This window comes from Puma concolor, chromosome A2 (assembly GCF_028749965.1).
Source record: "Puma concolor isolate L17-30 chromosome A2, mPumCon1.1.hap2, whole genome shotgun sequence".
Taxonomy (NCBI): Eukaryota; Metazoa; Chordata; class Mammalia; order Carnivora; family Felidae; genus Puma; species Puma concolor.
The window spans coordinates 53362533-53369892 of record NC_141668.1 but is presented as its reverse complement, the minus strand read 5'-3'; the positions used below and the strand labels follow the sequence as shown (position 1 = coordinate 53369892).

Below are 7360 nucleotides of genomic sequence, written 5' to 3'. Positions count from 1 at the left end.
ATTAAAAAAAAAAGTGGTGTTTCATAATATAACCTGTATATGAGTATTTGATAAAATATAGATGCTGAAAGAAAAACTTCATTGGCAAGAGAATCCTCAAGAGAAGCAATTGAAGCAATAGTTGTGGAGCAAAATCATTTTTTCCAGCTCTGAGAATGAAGCTGTCTTACAACTGTGATAAGCCTACATCTAAGAGCTGCTGTCATTATTTAGAGAAGAAACTTGGAATTGTAAGTGAAATGTAATTGTTCCTTGATTCCTGCTCCCAAATGCTGGGTCCCTGGTATGTGCAGAAATAAGGGGGCTGGCCAGGGCTGTTACTAGCTGCAAGTCAGGGGGGTCTACATGTGATTTGAGAGGCAGGGCCTCCCCTGTTTCTCCCTCCCTAAAACTTCCTCATATTTGCAGGGAATGGAGGTAGAGTAGGAAGTCAGGACACATTTTCCAGAAGACCCTTGAGAAAATAAATTACACTATAGGGATCAAAAACACACCACGAAATAACATTCACCCCCTTTCCCTCAGAGGAGTCCAGGGCACTGGCTGGGCAGGAGGGGATGTGGTGAAGTTGGGGGTCAGAAGGGAGAAGAGGATAAAAGTTCAGAGGCCTGGGTGGGGTGCAGCAGGAATGAGCCATTAGGTATCCTGTGGGAAGCAAGTGAGGGGGAAAAGGAAGACTTGAAAGTTATGCTGAGTGTCTGAGAAGAGAAACCTGATTCTTCCATTCCGCCTCCACCTTGCCTCACTCTTGGGCACACCAGCCACTCTACTTGATTTCATATAGCTGGCCTGATTACAGGGAGGGGAACACAACATGTGTCCAAAGCCACTCTGTACCCTTTAGTACATTCAGGTCTCCTTAAATGCTTCCAGTTTCCCTTCCGCGGATTTGCTGTTCCAGGAAAGAAGGCTCTCAATTAATACTGGACAAACTCCCCTTGCATGTTGGTTTGTAAAATTAATGATCCTACTGGAAAAGTAAATTAATCTTTGAGTGCTTGGTTGAGGCTAAGGAGAAAAACCACTGTGTAGGGAACTAGGCCTTCTTAATACACCTCACCCATAGTATTCTCTCCCTCTCTTTCATAATAACCACACTCACGGTGGGGGGGGGGGGGAACCTATATAGTTTGAAACTCCATCTCTGAGTCCAAAGGACCATGATGCATTTACTCAGTCTGCAAACATTTGTTATATATTATCCTGCTTTGTGCAGGACTGTGCAACGAGCCCAAGAGAAGCCAAGAAAGGCTGCACTGAGGAGGGCTCCTGATGTGATAGTCCTCACATGTCAAGTTTTACTTGCACTTTCTACATTCACGGTTTGAAAGGACTGCGGTAAATATGTTGTAAAAAAAATTTTTTTTTAGGAAAAACGCTAACAGCTTTTCAAAAGCCCCCATCACAGGTCTGACGGTTCACAGAGATCTTTTGGGATGAGCTAGATGTTAAAGGAATCAGAAGTTCTCTGATTGCCTTGCTGTGTTTTTCTAGCCAGAGCCTCTGCTGCACTGCATTGCTCAGTTCCTTTCAACTGAAAAATTCAATCTGCGCTCCTGTCAAAATGTGTCATCTCACCCCCGGACACTCATCTCAGTTCACCATCCTCCATGCAGAGTCAGAGTTGAGGTGGCAAGGATGGCGTAGCTGCCCCTTCCAAGGTCTGGAGAAGCCAGATGTTTGGGAGGAGCTGAACAACTGGTGAACTGGGAATCTCCAGCAAAGCCAGCTCTGGGAGTTATCACGGGATACCAGACCCTCGGTTCTATGAAAAGGGCTCGTGCCAGTCCATTTCCTCGGGTGTGAATCACTCTCCCCGGCTGGGCCTTCGGGAGAAAAATTCACGAAGGACACCATCAGCGTTGTAGACCCTGCTAAATACGCATCGGAACCACGGGTGGGGTGTGTGTGTGAAGGGGAGGGGAGGAGATTCTCCAGAGGCTTTCCTTCGGGAGTCTGTTTATCCTCTGTGCCCCAAGACTGGGTTCTTTTCATGTAAACTCTTGGAAAGGACAGGGAGGAGCCTCTTTTACGTCCCACGAAGTACCTTGCCTGTTAGTAAATGCTGAACGACAGCGGCGATTTCGGCCCGGAAGAACAGCGCCGATTGGATCTGACCGACCCTCTTGCGGGCGCGGTTCCGGGCCGGGGCCAGGAGACCCGGGAGAGGAGGCCGGGCGCAGGCGGCGCCGTCAGGCCCCGACGCCGCGGGCGCTGTCTGCCGGCGCTCGGAGGGGGGGCTCCACCTGGCCGCCGCGCCGCGGCCGGAGGGGCGGAGCCCGGCTTCCCGGAGGCGGCGACGCCTCCTCGCGCCCGAGCGCGCGCTCCCCGGCGTCCGGCGCACGCGCGAGGCCGAGGAGGAGCGCGCCCCGGCGGCGGCAGCAACGGCGGCGCGAGGAGCAGGGGGAGGAGGGCGGCTGAGGGGAGGTTGGCCGAGCGCGCGGTGGTGGCGGCGCCGGCGCCGGCGACCGTAGCCGGGGCGGAGTGGGGAGCGAGGGAGGGGGCGGAGGGAGGGGAGGCGGAGAGGAGTGAGAGCCGCATTTCCAATTCCCAACTACGAGCCCCGAGTTTGTAGATGGGGCTGCTCGGCGGCGCCTGCGGCTGAGGGAGAGCAGCGGCGGCGGCGGGCGCAGGGGAGCGGCGGCGTCGCGGAGGCGGCCGAGGTGCGAGCCGGTGAGTTGCCGGGGCCCCCATGCCTCTGGGGTAACGGTCTCGCCGCGCGCCGCGGCCGGCCGGGGGGCGCCCTGTTGCTCGTCGCCGTGCGCCACGCGGGGACCCTGGCCCGCCCCGCCCCCTCAGCACCTGGGCTCGGCGCGCCGGGGGCCCGGGCGGCGGAGGCGGCGCGGGCGGGGAGGGCTGCTCGCGCGCCTGGCCCGGCCCGGCCGGCGCAGAAGGGGCGCGATTTGCCGGGCCCCTGGCTCCCGGGCTGCGGGCGGGCGGGCCGGAGCGCGGCAACGTGTCTGGCCCATGCTGCCCGCCGGCGCGCGGCGCCCAGCTCTCTCCACGCGCTCCCCGGCGCGGCCCCGGCTGGGGCAAGGCTGGGGCTGGGGGCGCGCAGGGCCCCCTCCGGGCTCTGGAAGCGGTGCGCGGGCGCCGACACCCTCTGCGGCGGGAGTGGCGTTTAAGGCATGAATGGAGAGCCGCGCCGGGGGCGGTAGTTGCTGTGACTGACACCTTCGGGGTCAGTGCCGAGAGGGGGCGATTCCGCCGGCTTCTGGCGTGCTCCCGAGCCCCAAGTTCTTGCGGGAGGAGGCTTTCTGCAACTACTGCTGCTACTTCCGAGGCACGAGACTCCTTTGGTCAAAGTGGTTGTGGGCCGTGCACACGCTGCTCCGGAGGCGTTCGTTGCTGAGGCAGTGTTTTTCGATCCTCGGTACGTTAATATGGAACCAGAAAGGTGCTGGTGTCTTTTGTTTTTTGGGTTTTTTTTTTTTTTTTTTTTTTTTTTTTTTGGCGGGGTGAAGGGCCCCTAGGGAGTCGATTGAGGGCTCAAACAGGCCAGTATGATGGCAGGATGTGGATTGGTTGGTGAATTCCCTCCCCCCCCCCCCAGAAGGACTTTTTTAACACTTTATTGGGAGTTTAGTCTCAATCTCACCAGCTCCTGAGATTACAGTTGGAGATTATAGCCGTTAAACTTCCATCACTTGGGGCATGCATTTATGTAAGGGGGCTGGGGGCAGGCGAGGAAGGGAATTGAAGGCTGATGGGGAAGCTCAGAAAATTCTCCGCATTACTTGTAAACAGCTTGTTAAGGTCAAGAAGCTAGCCACGTTTTACTCTTTCCTACGCCTTGGGGGATTGTTGGAATTTTACTTTATGCTTCCTGAATTAGTCTTCTTGTAATCTGGCTCACAACATTTGAGGTGTGTAAAAATGCTCTTCAGTTGGAGTATGGTTTAGCAGCCATTTCTATCCTTGGCATCTATGAAATGGTCGTTTGGAAACTTATGTATGTCGAATATATTAGGCAAGGTAACTATCAATGCAGAGATAGTTGCGGTACATACGTATAACAACGGACGTCAGGTAATAAATGCTTATTTTAGGTATCTACTGTGGAGTTGTGGTAAGGTATGAGGCCTGATTGTAGTCACATCTTCTGAGGCCTTTTTACAGTAAACAAAGAACTTTTGTGGGTTGTGTCATTTTGAGGTCATTTGTATCGGAAATCTATCATATGCTTAAATACCTGTTTAAATATATGTTTGCACTACATGTTACTTTTTAAGGTCCATGTTTCTTTTATTTTAGACTAGGGTTACATAATATTCAAATGGTAACACTTTTAATTGCTCTATTTTGTCCTTTGGGGTTACACAGTAAATATCTTTATGAAAAAAAACACCACGGGTGTGTGCGTGTGTCCATCCGTCCATCCGTGTGTCCTCATAGATGCTACTCAATTCCTTTTTCACCTGGAATTTTTTTTAATGAATTATTTTACATTCTAGATTAAATAAAATTAAGGTGCTTAAGCAAGTCTGGTAGCACTATATAAGACAGACTCCTTTTTTGTTCTCAGAGCCAACTGTTGGATTTTTTAGAAATGAATCATATTTTTCTTAAACATTTGAGGGAGCAGTTTGCTTTTTTCCTGAGTCTCATTTCAGGCTGAAATTGTTCCAGAAGACTACACCGCCTGCTTCTCTCCCTCCTTCCCCACTCCCCTTCTTTTTAGCTTGGGATAACCAAGACAACCATAATTGTGTTACCTTTTAAAAAGGCTCCTTTTAAATTGAAGTTGAGTATTTACTATATTTTTAAGATATATTTTACCATTTTAATAATTGATGGTTAGAAGACAGCAGATGCTTTAATTAAATACCTTTGACATTTTTGACGTCGAAGCTTTGTTAAAAGGGAGTAACAGCAAATTATTACTGAGAGTTGCAAATAATACAGGGTAAGTGCTAGTCAAAGGCTATCTAATTGTAAAAACACCAAGGAAATAAATATTCAAAGAAACAAGAGGACCAATTTGTATGTTTTACATCACTTTATATGAATTATAGTAGTTCTGGGTGGTTTTTGAAAGAGTGTTTTGCAGAGTAGGCATTAGGTATATAACACTGATAATTTTCTTTTCCAAGGTAATTTATTTGGTAAGTGACTAAATTATATCAGAACTCTACTTCGGGTAAATGTGGTTGACTTACAAGGGATATGCTATTTATTTCAGGAAGAATGAACACCTGCCTGTTTTTAAATAACACAAATATTGGGTTGTCTGAAGATACTGTTTATTCCTTAAAAAATTATACTGAGAAAAATTATTGCTAGTTTTATTTTACTTGTCAGTTCTTTACTTCCAAAACTAGGCTTCACATTTATGAATATCATAAGAACATATAAACATAAAATATCTCTTTACTGATAGGTTGCTAGTTTTGAATTAAAGATTTTCTTTTATTTTTGTAGCAACCAGTTTCTGCATAGTGAATCTTGTGGTCATTCTCACAGAAGCTGCAATGATTTCTCCACTCTTCTTATTTGTCTATGACCGCTGGGGGGAGACTATACACTTTAGGTTGACCATATCACTGCCTTACGTACACTGGCTGCTAATCATCTCCGGCACTTTGCCAAACTGCTGGCAACGTGTTGAGGAGGATGCGCTTAGAATCAAGTCTTGATCAAGGTGTCTAATGACTTTTTTTTTTTCTCTTAACTCACACCACACTCACAAAGTACCTCTCTTTATAGATTGTGTTATTAACAGTCTACTTTTTGGTCTATTGTTAAGTGGGCTAACTAACATAATGAAAGATGAGATTCATGAGTACATTAGAGCTTTCAAAGCCTGACTTAACTGACATTAATCTTAGTAGCCATGTAGGCTTGATTACTTGCCTAGTTTACACAGAAGTTGTCTGGAAGGATCTGGAGAAAAGTCTTTTCTGTGAGGCGTTCCATATCTGAACCTCTTCAAACAGGTTGGTCTTCTATTTTAAAAAGCTTTCAGAGGAAGAGATATTAAGGCACCCCTTGTACCCAATTTCACCACAAAGGGAGAAGTTCTTCCTTTTTTTGTAGTAGTAAAGATAAGATTAAAATTCACAACTTTGTTGACTTTGTTAAATTATGCTGTGGCTGTTCTTAGAATCCTGGTGTCCACTTTTTCTCCTCTGATAGTATTTAACCTAGGCAATGTCCAATTTAGTAATAGTGAAGGGTGTTATGTTTATTGTAGCTTAGAAAGAACTTAAATTTTTATGTTCTTCCTTAACTAAGACCTTTGTACATCCTTGATCATAGTAAATAGGATAGAATGTGGAGTAGTCTTTATAATTTTATCATCCTAGATTCTTCTTTTTAAATGGCTTTGCTTTTGTCTTAAATAAAAAAAAAATGTTCAACAGGATATTTTCTGCTTAGGAAGTGTTCATTTCTAGCTAACTTCAAGATTGTGTTGAGTACTTGGGGATGGTGATTTCTAAAGGCCTGTTTTGTTAAAGTTATCAATGATTCAAGACAATATGAGAAATACAGTGTGTTTTTCATAAAGCTTGTTATTTTCAAATCCTTTCCTGCCTACTAGTTCCTATACATGAACTCATCCCTATGTACTTCACCATCTCATATCTCTTCTTCTTAGATTATTCCTTTACCACTTCTTTAACATCCTCCTTATTCACTATATTCTATCTACATAGCCCTACTTTTTGTCCCAGAAATGTAATGGTTTGTTCCTAACTTAGGACTTTGCACTCTGCCTGGAATTCTCTTCCTAAAACATTACATGACTGGCTCCTTTTCATCATTTCAAGTTTCAGTTCAAATATGATCTTCTCAGATAAGCAGTATTATCTAACCACCCCATAGAATAACACTATCCTTATTTCTTTCTATCTCATTACCTTTAAATTTTTTTTCCTGCCAACTGCTTATCACTATCTGACATTGTATTTTTATATTATCTGTCTACTCTCACTAGACTGTAAGCCCCATGGAAACAGTAATTGTATCTCTTTTGTTTAACTATATTTCAAGGACTTAAACCTGTTCCTGGCACACAGCTGCTATTAAATAAATATTCCCTCTTTAAGAATCTGAGGTTCTCTCCTTACTCAGCTTTTGGTGTTAAAATGTCCCTTTATGGAATGATTTGAGTAGATGGTAGGCTACTTTTGGCTCTAAGTAATAGAAATTCATCTAACTGGTATAAACAAGAGGTAAGATTTATTATAAAAATGCAGGGAGTATCTGATGAAATCCAAAGGTTGAGACAAAGAACTCCATCTGGTGCCAGAATGATACACTTCATCTCTTTATTCCTCATGCACATTTGCTTCATTTCTTCTCTTGCTGTGGAGGATCACTTTTTCATCCTCTTAATGGAATACGTGGCTGGCAGCAT

The 7360-nt window shown here is 45.9% G+C and overlaps 1 protein-coding gene across 3 annotated transcripts in view; it reads left to right on the top strand.

The window, feature by feature from the left end:
* The first annotated feature begins 2535 nt into the window (after positions 1–2535).
* PALS2 (protein associated with LIN7 2, MAGUK p55 family member) overlaps positions 2536–7360 on the top strand; it is a 114741-nt gene continuing 109916 nt past the window's right edge. For 2 of the 3 annotated variants that reach the window (XM_086694210.1, XM_086694235.1), the window contains exon 1: positions 2536–2673. The gene's annotated coding sequence lies outside the window, so the exon portion shown is untranslated. Of the gene's footprint in view, positions 2674–3247; positions 3374–7360 lie in introns of those variants that run through there. The other variant, XM_086694219.1, reaches the window with a different exon arrangement.